This window comes from Narcine bancroftii, chromosome 7 (genome assembly GCF_036971445.1).
Source record: "Narcine bancroftii isolate sNarBan1 chromosome 7, sNarBan1.hap1, whole genome shotgun sequence".
NCBI classification, from domain to species: Eukaryota; Metazoa; Chordata; class Chondrichthyes; order Torpediniformes; family Narcinidae; genus Narcine; species Narcine bancroftii.
The window spans coordinates 25,287,706-25,300,439 of NC_091475.1; the positions used below are offsets into that span (position 1 = coordinate 25,287,706).

The 12,734-nt window shown below is 43.5% G+C and overlaps 1 protein-coding gene across 11 annotated transcripts in view; it reads right to left on the reverse strand.

Annotated features, from left to right (window-relative positions):
• cadm2b (cell adhesion molecule 2b) overlaps window positions 1-12,734 on the reverse strand; it is a 1,102,220-nt gene that overhangs the window by 996,934 nt on the left and 92,552 nt on the right. For 9 of the 11 annotated variants that reach the window (XR_011341617.1, XM_069889140.1, XM_069889145.1 and 6 more), the window contains one exon: window positions 869-982. The exons of the other annotated variants lie outside the window; for them this stretch is intronic. The gene's annotated coding sequence lies outside the window, so the exon portion shown is untranslated. The remainder of the gene's footprint in view (window positions 1-868; window positions 983-12,734) is intronic. 11 annotated transcript variants of the gene reach the window in all.

Sequence of the window (12,734 nt, forward strand, 5' to 3'; positions counted from 1 at the left end):
TCCGACATACCAAATAATCTCTCTCTCCAACTCTGCACTTTTGTTAAAATCCTGTCAAAGTTTTCATTCAAACCACAAACATTTAAGAGAATGATGGATGTTGAAATAGTTCAGAAAAAAATGACTTCAAATTAAAAGATCAGGCAGCCTCTGAATGAATGGTAGAGATAGCTCAAAAGCCTTCATAACTTATTCCTAATGTTATATCTTAAGTCCTCTGAATATCAAAACATTACACAGAACAAAGAACATTTCCCTAATGTCCAATAATCCCAGTAATAATGGTCAACTAAGACTATCCACATCAGGGAAAGCATATTGTTCAAGATCTAGCAGTTTAAATACACAGAGAATAATAGTTGCCTGGGGAGTGATAAAGCAGTCATCGCATTTCACAGACTGTGAAAGCCATCTGAACTATGATTGGATTTCAGATGCAAAAACCCTCCCTTGTATTGAGCTGTAGTACATAAAATTTAAATGTCTGTCATGTATAGTCTGGTTTCCTGAATTTTTAACACATTCAAATAAACAAATTCAGCAATTGTGACATAATGATGCAAGGGAGAGGCAAGTGGATCTGCATACTGATTTACCCTCAGTACTCATTCTTCTCAAGTTTAAGGTTCTATTATTGTCATGAATACTACATTAAGAATGTAACATACATAAAATTCTTTTGACTTTTGTTGCTACTAAGTCACATAACTTTTGAAAAAAATCAGTTTCAGAAAATGTTCATACACTTTAAAAGTTAGATTCAATGCTGTAAAATTATACTACAGGCAATGCTGATATTGGACTCATTAGATACTAATAAATACTTATTAGTTGTCATAAAAATATCCTGTTCATGTTTTATACTCACGTTGTTTCTGATGAAAAGTATATTTGTTCCATTTCAGTTAATTTTCTGATGAGCAGGGGACGTGGCCCTTCGAAGGACTTAGACATGTTTTGGTTGAGCTCTCCGTGAAGAGTACTAAATAGACAGTCAAAACTTTAAAATCAATTTTTTTTTCATCAAAAATGGTTAAAGCTAGTACAAAGAAGCCAAGGCAGCCGAAAACAAAGACTGAAGAAGCTCCAATTCAACTGGGAACATCAGGTGAAAATGTGAAAGGGAACAGTGCAAAATTAGCTAAGGGATCACCAGAACCAGGTAAAACTGGGGAGTTGGGCCAAGAATTGAGCATCATCCTAGAAAAAAATGAAGAATTTGCATAACTGATTCATAAGTGTTGAGGTGGTGTTGAGAGATATGACTGAGAAAATGACTGTGATTGTGGAAGAACTGATGAAAAGAATGGGTCGAGCAGAGATCGAACTGACAAAAACGCATGAAAAACTTGAGGCTTTGGAACAAGAATCTAAAGAATGGGAGTCAGATAAACATGGTCTGCTTGATAAAATTGATCATATGAAGAACTTCAGTCAATGGAATAATGTCAGACTGAAGGAATGAATCAAGGGAAGAGACCCAGTGAAATTTTTTCAAAAATAGATCCCACAAGTGTTGGAATTGGAAGAAAAATTTTATATATCGAGAGAGCTGACCGAACACTTGGAACCAGAAGAGCGGGCGATCAGAAACCAAGACCAGTTCTGATGAGACTTTTAAGCTACCGAGAATGGGAGCTAATTTTGGAAGCAGCATATGATTACTCAAAGCAGAATAATGGCCTGCCTGAGGTTGATCATGAAAAGGTACTACTTTGTCAAAACTTTAGCCTGACCTTGATTAAACAAAGAAAAGAATTCAACAATGTGAAAAGACAACTGTGTACAAAAAACTTGCCTATGAATCTGGACGAACAGGTCCCGCACTTTTTCGGCCAAGCGGAGCCCCAGTTCCAGATCACCTTGGATTTTACAAAATACTTCTGCATCGTCAACTTGCTGGACTAAGAGGCCACCGCATGAGTCGATTGCCTCATCCAGTCACCACCAGAGGAAGGTAAATACATGGCTCTAAAGACATTCCTCATAAACACATGGGCTTTCAAGACTCGAAAGGGCCACTGGGCTCCTCCACCTGGATGGCCTCAGGGACAGAACACGGACCACCCTCATAGACAAGATGCTCACCCTGGCAGAGGGACACAAGACCTTCCTCATGTTTAAGCAGGCATTCCTCGAGCAAATTCCCGAAAACATAAAGCTGCTTCTGGCTGACGCAGACTTCAGCGACCCACATAAGGTCGCGGCACGGACAGACGTCCTTTACCGCTCCAAACACAAGCATGCAGGGTTAGTCAATCATGTTACAAAGTCCTGCCAGCTTTCGCTCCATTCTGCATCCCCAATTCACTGCCACCATGCCGAAGCACATGCAACTACAGGCCCACCCCCATACATTCTCAAGTCCAGTGCCTGGCACCCGATAAGCTCAACCTCACCAAGGAAGTGTTTAAGCGCATGGAGGAACTTGGTATCATCCACTGGTTTGACAGTTCATGGGTCTCTCCCCTCCACTTGGTGCCGAAGTCCATTGGCTGCTGGAGCCTCTGCGAAGGCTACAGGAGCCTTAAAGACACCTGACCTCTACCCATTCCCTCATAAACAGGATTTTGCAGCAAATCTCCATGGCGCACACATCTTCTCCAAGGTCAACCTGATCCAGGGATACCACCAGATCCCCATTCACCCGAACATGTCCAAAAGGCTGCAATCATCACCCCCTTTGACCTCTGAGTTTCTCTGCATGCCATTCGGCCTAAAGAACACAGCCCAAACCTTCCAAAGCCTCATGGAAGCGGTTGGCAGACACAGTTTTTCTTCATCTACCTGGATGATTTCCAGGTAGCAAGCAAGACACGGGAGGAGCACATCTCCCACCTCCACCAACTTTTCAACCTGCTAGCTGAATATAGCCTCACAATCAACCCAGCGAAGTGCTGATTCAGCAATCGTCTTCTTGGGCCACAGGATCATCAAGAACGGCACCGCTCCTTTACCCAACAAGATGAAGGCTATCCCACAGTTCGCCAGGCCAATGACTCTGAAAGGACTGCAAGAATTCGTGGGCATTGTGAACTTTTACAACAGGTTCATACCTGCAGCTGCCAGCATCATACACCCACTCTTCAGGCCGCATTCCAAAGAGGCCCTGACTGCTATGATGATGCTAGTCCACCCATGCATGGACATGCCCACAGCCCTCACTGTTGATGCATCTAACACAGTGGTGGGCGGTGTCCTGTTACAGTTCGTGGACAACTCTTGGAGGCCCCTTGACTTTTTCAGCCATCACCTACGAATGCCTGAAATTAAGTACAAATCATTCGATAGAGAGTTTCTGGCCCACTACCTAGCCATCCACCATTTCTGCTACTTGGAGGGGCAGCCTTTCACAAGCCACTGATGTTTGCTTTCTCCAAGTCCTCCGACCTGTGGTCTTCCCACCAGCAGCGGCACTCATCCTTCATCTTAGAGTTCACAATCTTCATTCGCCACCTCTCCCACAAAGAGAATGTAGTTGCTGACATACTCTCCAGGTTTGCTGTTCACATCTTATCACATGGGGGTGGGGGGGGGGGGGGGCAATTCACTTCCACTCTTTGGAATGAACTCTCCAAAAACTCCTAAGCACCCAGCTATACCACACCACCACCTATCACCCCCAGTCCAACAGATTAGTCAAGCACTTTCACCGCCACCTTAAGTCAGCACTGATGGAAATGCTAGAGATGCCAAACTTGGATCCTCAGAATCCACACAGCACTAAAGGACAACCTGCAAGCCTCCTCAGCTGAATTTGTCTACAGTGAACCCCTAACAGTCCTGGACCAATTCCTGCCTTCACTACCAAGGCAGGACAGTGGCACTGCCGTCGTACTGGAAAGACTGAGAGAAAAACTGGGATTACTCGCACCATCACCTCCATCATAACACTGCCATCACCCCTCAGCTTACCCACTGGCCTAGACACCTGCAACTATGTGTTTGTGTGCAGGCACAGACACAGGCAAACTCTCCAGTGCCCCAACGAGGGACCCTACAAATTACTTCACTGGAATGCCTCCACTTTCACTCTTGACATTGAGGGCAAAGAAGAACTTTTCATCCTAGACTGCCTCAAACTGGACGTCCCAGCCGGAGGCATCCTACCGCCAACAAGCAGGGGTCGGCCATCGAAGCAGAGTCCTCACACACTACTTGCAGTGAGACCACTGGTGCCGGTTCTTGGGGGGAGGGGGGTTGTGTGGCAGCACACAAATTTATAGCGGCAAACCGGATCTGCTTGTTACGTTCAGTAAGCTTAACAGCCGTGGCAAAAATTGCATCGCAGGTCCTTCTCTTTTCGGAAGTATACGTACATGCTTACATCAGCATGACATGATTTCTGGGATGCAAGCGGTGGGCTCCAGAGAGCCTTAAAAGCTATAGCGCAAAACTAGTTGTGGTTAACAAGCTCACAGCCTGCTGTCTCAGTTCTCCTCGCTGCGCTTGTGCGCACAATACCACAACAGGTGCCTAATCTTTTATCCAGGGTCATCAGGATCAGACACCTGGCATTGTTCAGAATCTGCTGGATTTCAGAATCATTTTGATTGGGTCGCTTTAAGCCCACCCATCCGAGTCGTGCTGCCGTCTCCACCACCACCCCCCCCCCCACCACCCCCCCCCCCACCACCCCCCCCCACCACCCCCCCCCCACCACCCCCCCCCCCACCAACCCCCCCCCCACCACCCCCCCCCCCACCACCCCCCCCCCCACCACCCCCCGAGTCAAGCCGCTCTCTCTCTCTCTCCCCTCGCCTGCCTGTGTGGTGCTGTCATCTCTTCTTCGACCCCCCCCCCCCCACCGCTGTACAAGCACCAGGGGAATGGGCCCCTTCTCAGTTCATCTGTGCTGGCGCTGGTACAACTGTTTCAGCTACGAAGATGGCCATTGATCCCACATTGAGCCACCGCCGAGCCAACTGAAAGTGCCATGATGCTGGACAGGTGAAAGTATATGGTGATTCGGAGGCTCTTATAAAGTGACAGATCATGTTTAGCACCAAACTCCATCTTTGATAAGCAGATGTCATCGACCAAAAAAAAAGTGCTGGTTTTTTGGAATTTCGGATAAAAGATTAGGCACCTGTATTGACACCCTGTGCAGTTAGATTAGGTTCTTACATTTTAAATTTACAACACAATGGAAATCTTACATGTTTCTAATAATATATTGCTCTGGCATACTATAAAAATCTCCGTGGTCAATAATGCCCTCTTGAGTCACACCTTCAAACTCACATGTCTGTCCATGGCCTTTCACACTACCCTACCCTGACCACCCGCAGACTGGAGGAACACATTTCATTTTTCGTCTAGGCACTCTCCAACCCCAGGGCATGAACAGAGTTCACTGCATTCTACTAATCAGCTTGTCTTTTTCCCCCCTCTCCCCCCAACTTTAACTAGTTATTCCAGTTCCGACCTTCTTTCTCTCTCCACCTAATCTAGACTCCTACCCCCCCCACCCAATTTCCTGCAGTCCTCCCTCCCCCCCCCCTATTTCCTGCAGTCCTCCCTCCCCCCCCCCCTCCTCTCCACCACCTATCATCTCCCATCCTCACCACCACCTCCCTTCTGTTTGGACATCTCTCATGTTCCACCACACCTTGATGTAATATTGCACTGTCTTTATTACACAACTATGAACTCGAATCTTGAATATTCTCAGGTGATGCTCAGCAAGTCCTCTACTCCAGCCAGCTCCTGCTTGTTTTGAGAGCTTGTCACCTGAAATTTCCTCTTCAGTATTTGGAAGACATGCTCAATTGGATTTAGATCGGGTGATTGACTTGGCCATTCAAATATTTTGCAGGTTTTAGCTTTGAAAAGCTCCTTTGTTGCTTTATCTGTATGTTTGGGATCATTGTCTTACTGTAGGATGAAGCACAGCCCCATGAGTTTGGAGTCATTTGCTCAAACTTGAGCATATATGAAGTTTCTATACATCTCAGAATTAATTTTGCTACTGCCATCAGCAATTACACCATCTATGAACACAAATGCACTAGTACTTGAAACAGTCATACATGTCCAGGTCATAATACCCTCACGACTATGATTCAAAAATGAGGTAATATGCTTTGGATTGTGGACACCTCCTTTATATATCCTCTCTTTGCTCTTGCCATCACTCTGATACAGATTCATCTTGGTCTCATCTGTCCACAATACTTATTTCCAGAATTCTGCAGGCTCTTTTAAATACTTCTTGGCAATTTGAAATCTGGCAATCCTGTGGGGCTAACTAGCAGTTTCCATTTGGCAGTGTAGCCTCTGTATTTCTATTCATGAAGTCTTCTTCAGACAGTAGTCACATCCATACCTGCCTCCTGAAGAGTATTTCTGGTCTGTCAGACAGGTGTTTGGGGATTTTTCTTCACTGTGATGAGAATTCTTTTGTCATCAGCAGTGAACATCTTCCTTGGCCTACCAATCTTTTTGCAATTACTGAGCTTACCAGTATGCTCTTTCTTCTTAATTATATTCCAAACAGTTGACTTTGGTCATTCTAAAGTTTGGATAATGTCTCTTACTGTTTTATTCTTGTTTTTCAGCTTTTTGTGCCTCATGGGCACAACTCTGGTCTTCATGTTGAAAAATGGCAACTACAGAATCCCAAATTGATCAAAAGCTTAGCAGCAAGCCTAGCTCTCCTATGCCTGCACCAATGAAGCAATTAAACATACCCGAGTAATCACAAACACTTGTGAAGCGAAATGTTCCAAACATTATGGTGCCCTGAAATGGGGGAACTGTGTATAAATTTCTCCATTGTCAAACCAAAATGTATACAAATAACCTTGAATAAAATCTGGAATGTGCACTTTAATTATATGTGAATTGTTTGATTACAAATTTAAAACTGTGGAGTATAGAGACAAATAAAGGAAAATAGTGTCTTTGTCCCAAATATTATGAAGGGCCCTGTGCACTTAAAGCGAGCGGAACAAAATTTTGGGGAGATGTCAGTGGAATTTTTTTTTAAACTGAGAATGGCTACCTGGAAAGCATTGCCAAAAGTGGTAGTGATGGCAGCAGCTGGCACACGAGGTGTAATTCAAAGCATCTTCGATCAGCACATGGAGGCAAGAAAAATAAAGGGTTTTGTGTGTGGTCGGAAAAGATTCATTTGTTGTGGAATAGGTTTGTATGGGTCAGCAATACATTGTGGGATAAGGACCTGTGTAGTTCTCTAATGTTCTATATTCTATTTGTGAACTCTGCAACAGTTAATCTCCAAGCCAAATGGCCATAACACTGGGATCACTAATTTACCATTTGCCTTTGATTTTTTTTTAATCTTGAAACTGCAATGTTGAATTCTCCATACATCTTGTTATGCTTTCCATTCATTCACATACAACTATTATTGTTCAAGGCAGACATGTGATGTTCATGGCAACCCAAATTCAATTTATGCTTTTCAAACAATCATTCTACAATTTTACCATGATAATGTGCTTTCATATAAATTTCCCAAAGGAGATCGGTGTTAATCCTAGAAGTCAAGAGCATAATTTCATTTCAGTTAACACATTTTCTAAATCACTGGATTCTTTGAATACAATTTACTCTGCCTTTCACAGATTATTTATCTATTGCAGATACCAACATCATAAAGTAATGAAACAGACAAATATCAGAATAATACCCTTCCCTTGTTAAGTAAAAATATTAGATTTCAGTACTTTCAGAAACAAGAGAATTCAGAGGTCCATAATTCATTGTAAGCAGTGAAACCAATACAAGAAACTGAATGTTTCACAATTTTATTAAAATTAAATTTAAATATACTAAAATAAAAGAAAGGTGTTCATCATATAGTCTTTTCCAAAAAAAAAACTATTTTTCACTTAAATTGTGTACCTGGCTCCCAATATACTATCCAGAGGGTTGCAAATCTGTGGAACTTGCTGCCACAGGCAGCTGTGGGAGCAAGGTCATTGGGTTTATTCGAGGCAGAGATTAACAGGTATTTAATTTGAAAGAGCATCATTAAGAGAAGGCCAAGGAGTGGGGCTGAGTGGGAGGATGGATTAACTCATGATAGAATGACTGAGCAGACTCGATGGGCTGATTGGCCTACAATCCACTCGTAGATCTTGTGATGAACCTGAACTACTTCAGGGTCAAAAAGAATATAAGAAATAGGTGTGAAAGCAGCATCCTTGTCCTTCAAGCTTGCTCCATCATTCATTAAGATCGTCTCTAATCTTTTACCTCCAACATTATTTCCAACATTGTTTCCAACATTATCGCCACACCTCTTAATTCTCAAAATGTCCAGAAATCATTTAATAGTTTGAATGAATGCAATGGACCAAGCTGACATTGGCATCTAGGGCAGAGAATTCTAAAAGTTCACCTAGAACTGTGTTCCTGGATCCAAAACTCCTCCGAAAATGAAGCCACCTATGAACTTCAAAGTTTTGATGAGATCCTCTCTCACCTGATCATATTCAATACTTTCCAAAATCTTGTTTCAATCACTTTCCAAGTTGACCCAGTATAACCTCAACAGCTACTCCAACCTATCAAATATTTTATTCACCCTCTGAAACCACCCCCATCTCAAATCACCAAACTTTTGACTGTCAAAAATCACCTCCTTCAATAGATTCAGAATGAATAGTGCACAGAGAAAAACTATTTGTTTTGTAAAGTCCATAATTATTACACAAAGGCAATCTAATTGTATGGACTTTCATTTCCTCAATCTCTGGTTTCCTCACAGCAGCCAATCCTCTGAAGACCTGGTTGACCTTGGAGGTAGATTTGCTCTTCCATTCAAAGCCTGGACTTATTCTTTCTATAAAAGCAAAGACCTCAAGTTGTGGATTAAACACCCTGGCCCTTGGGGTGATTGGGAGCTCATGAGCATGATCAGGGACAAGGAGTAAACCACAAAATTCTGTAGTTGAAGTAAAAACATAAAATGCTGGAGAAGCTCAGCAGGTCAAACAGTGTCCTTAATGGAGCAAAGGCAAAGATACATAACTGACACTTCAAGCTTAAGCCTTTCATCAAAGTATGAGAAAATGCTGGCAAGCATCTGAACAAAAGGGTAGGAGAGGGGAAGCGAGGGGGTGGCAAGGCAGATGATAGGTGGCGAAAGGAGGGAGGGAACAGGTGCAATAAGGGGCAAACGGGGATGGTAGGGCTGTGTCGGTGAAAGAACTGGAAGGACAGAAAAGGGGGAGGGGGAAGAAAAGGCAAGCAGGTTTAATGGAAAGCAGTAAAGTCAATGTTCATGCCATGTGGCTGGAGGATGCCTAGCCAGAAAATAGGATGTTGCTCTTCCAAACTGCGGGTGGTCAGGGTAGGACAGACATGAGTGGGGGAGTGTGACCCAGAATTGAAACGGTTGGCCACTGGTTTCAAACAGAGCAGAGGTGCTGAGCAAAATGATCTTCCAGTCTGCGACTGGTCTTTCTGATGTAGAGAATGCCACAAAGAGTGCAGCGGATGCAGTAGATAAGTCGTCTGGTTGTACAAATGAAGTGTTGCTTCATGTGAAAAGCCTGTTTGGGGCTATGGACCATGGTGAGGGAGGAGGTTTGGGTACAATTGTTGCACCTCCTGTAGACACAGGGAAAGGTGCCGGGGGAGTGATGAGTGCATGAAGGAATCACAGGAGGATTGGTCCGGGTGGTGGGATCCTGTAATAAGTACTGGAAATTCTGGCAGATGATGTGTTGGATGCAGAGGCTGGTGAGGATAAGGGGGATTTATGTTTGTTGCATCTAGTGGCAGAAGGCTGGGCAGATGAGTAGGAAATGGAGAAGGCATGGGTGAGGGCTGAGTTGATAGCTGTGGAGAGGAAGCCACATTTGTGTAAGAAGGCAGACATTTCAGAAGCTCTGGATTGAAAGACTCATCTTGGGAACAGATGAGACAGAGAAATTGAGAGAAGGAGATGGAATCCTTGCAGGGAGCAGGGTGAGAGGAAGTGTAGTCCAAGTAGTTGTGGATGTTAGATGGTTTTTAATATCCATCAGTGGAAAGATTGTTTCACAAAATGGAGTTAGAGAGATCCAGGAAGAAGAGAGTGTTATGAGAGATGGACAAGGTGAGTTTGAGATCAGGGTAGAAGTTGAACGTGAAGTGAATGAAGCTGGTAAGCTCATCACTGGTGCATGAGGGAGACCTGATGTAGTTATCTATATACTGGAGGAAGGATTGGGGTGGTGGTGGGGGGGGTCTTGCCTGTGTAGGCTTGCAACATTGATTGCTCCACAAAGCCTCCAGACAGGCAGGCATAGCTGAGATCCAAGTGGGTACCCATGGCTTCTCCTTAGATTTGGAGGAAGTGGGATGAGTTGAAGAAGTTATTATTTAGAGTGAGATAAGGGGTTGATGGTACTAAAAGGTCTGAGGCAGAGCCAGTATGAGGCATATGTATTTTACCAAAGGAAGAGTGACCAGAGATTAACTATCCATCGCTTTTAAGTAATGATGTAAGAAATCTTGCAAGAAATATTATGGTTGGCTTTTGCATAAATAGCTCATGTGATCCATGCAACTAATGCTTTGGTCTCAGCTCCAGGTTTATTCTACACTATAAATTATGCCAATGTAGGCAAAGAACAAAGAAAATCGGAGCAGATGACCATTCAAGAGAGAAGAGAACAGATGACTCAGAGTAGGAAATCTGCAATACACAAGTGCTGGACAAGCTCAGTAGGCCTTGCAGCATCTACAGGAAGTAGAGTAACCAACTTTTTGGGGCTGAATCCTTTGTCAATGTATGAGCAAAAAGATGAATTTAAAAAGTGGTGGGAGAGAGCTGGAGAGGAGAAAGGGACAGGAGAAGAACACAGGCTAACAGGTAAGAGGCATAAATGTTTATGTGTCTTGGGTAGAGGGGACCAAGGCAGATGGAAATAGAGGAGAGGTGGGTGACAGTAGAGGGAAGATCAGATATTTTGAAGGACATCTCTGATCTTCCGGAATGGAAGAAATCATCCTGGGAGCAGATGCAACTGAGGTAGAGGAATTGAGAGAAAGGAATAGAATCCTGACAGGAGAAATGGTGTGAAGAGGTATAGTCAAGCTAACTGTGGGAGTTACTAGGTTTGTAGGAAATATCTGTTTATATAAAGAGGGTTGTTAACTTGGTCTGCGACAATCACAGGCACTAGACTTCACTCCATTGAGGACTTGTACATGAGGCAGTGTCTTAAAAAAGCAGCCTCTATCCTTAAAGACCCCCACCTTCCTCTATCCTCAAAGACCCCCACCTCCCTCTATCCTCAAAGACCCCCACCTCCCTCTATCCTCAAAGACCCCCACCTCCCTCTATCCTCAAAGACCCCCACCTCCCTCTATCCTCAAAGACCCCCACCTCCCTCTATCCTCAAAGACCCCCACCTCCCTCTATCCTCAAAGACCCCCACCTCCCTCTATCCTCAAAGACCCCCACCTCCCTCTATCCTCAAAGACCCCCACCTCCCTCTATCCTCAAAGACCCCCACCTCCCTCTATCCTCAAAGACCCCCACCTCCCTCTATCCTCAAAGACCCCCACCTCCCTCTATCCTCAAAGACCCCCACCTCCCTCTATCCTCAAAGATCCTCACCTCCCTCTATCCTCAAAGATCCCCACCTCACTCTATCCTCAAAGACCCCCACCTCCCAGGCCATGCCATCTTCACTCTGCTATCATCAAGGAAAAGGTCCAGGAGCCTCAAGACAGGCACTCAGCAACAAGGACAGCTACTTCCAATGAACCAAAGACACTGCCTTACTTTTCATGCACTATTATTGCTATTATTTTTATAGTAATGTCATAAGATGGTTATAATATGTATGTTTTTACTATTATGCTGCCACAAAACACCGAATTTCATGACTTGTTCATGACAATAAATCCTGATTCTGAGTTATCTCTTGAGATACAGACAGACAGATTGAGAAAGGAGAGAATATTTCCAGAGATGGACCAAGTTTGAGGTTAGAGTGAAAGTTAGCAGCAAAATGGTTCAAGTTGACAAGCTTATAATGGGTATAGGAGGCAGTACCAAGGAAGCTATCGATGTAGCAGAAAAATTAGACCGATGGTATTACTCTGCTGGGAGGCAGAATGTGTCAAATGACATCCTTCCGAATCAAAGTATGAAAAAGAATACACTGGCAGAAAAATCACCGACTTTGTTCAACTCACAACAAATCCACCATTTTCTATTTGTGATTGAATTTTCATTGAAATCTAATTGTGTAGTGCAAAAAAAATCATGTAATGTAAACAATTGCTTTAATGTGTGGCACATTATGGGATTGAAGTTTTGGAATGGACTCCAAACAGCTCGAGAGCAGGGAAGCAAAGGGGAGACAGTTAAAACTAAATAAAATTAATAACCATATATAATTATACAAGATAGAAACATGGTTTGGGCAACCAAGAAAAAATTAAGGAAGGCTTCAAACAAAAAGATCGTGAAGTGTGATGGAACCCAGGAAGATTAGAAAAATTTGCAAACACAACAAAGAGTTACTAAGCAAGTAATAAAGGCAATATACAGAAAAAAAGTAAATTTGCACAAAATATCAAAACAGATGGTGAATGATTTTATAATTATATAAAGTGGATGAAATGTTTTGTGAGGTTGGTCTTGGCCAGAATTATATCAGACCATCCGGATCCACTGCAATTCACCTACCATCATAATGGCTTTCCACTCAGCTCTGGATCACCCAGATGACAGCAACACAAAAATCAGGCTACTCTTC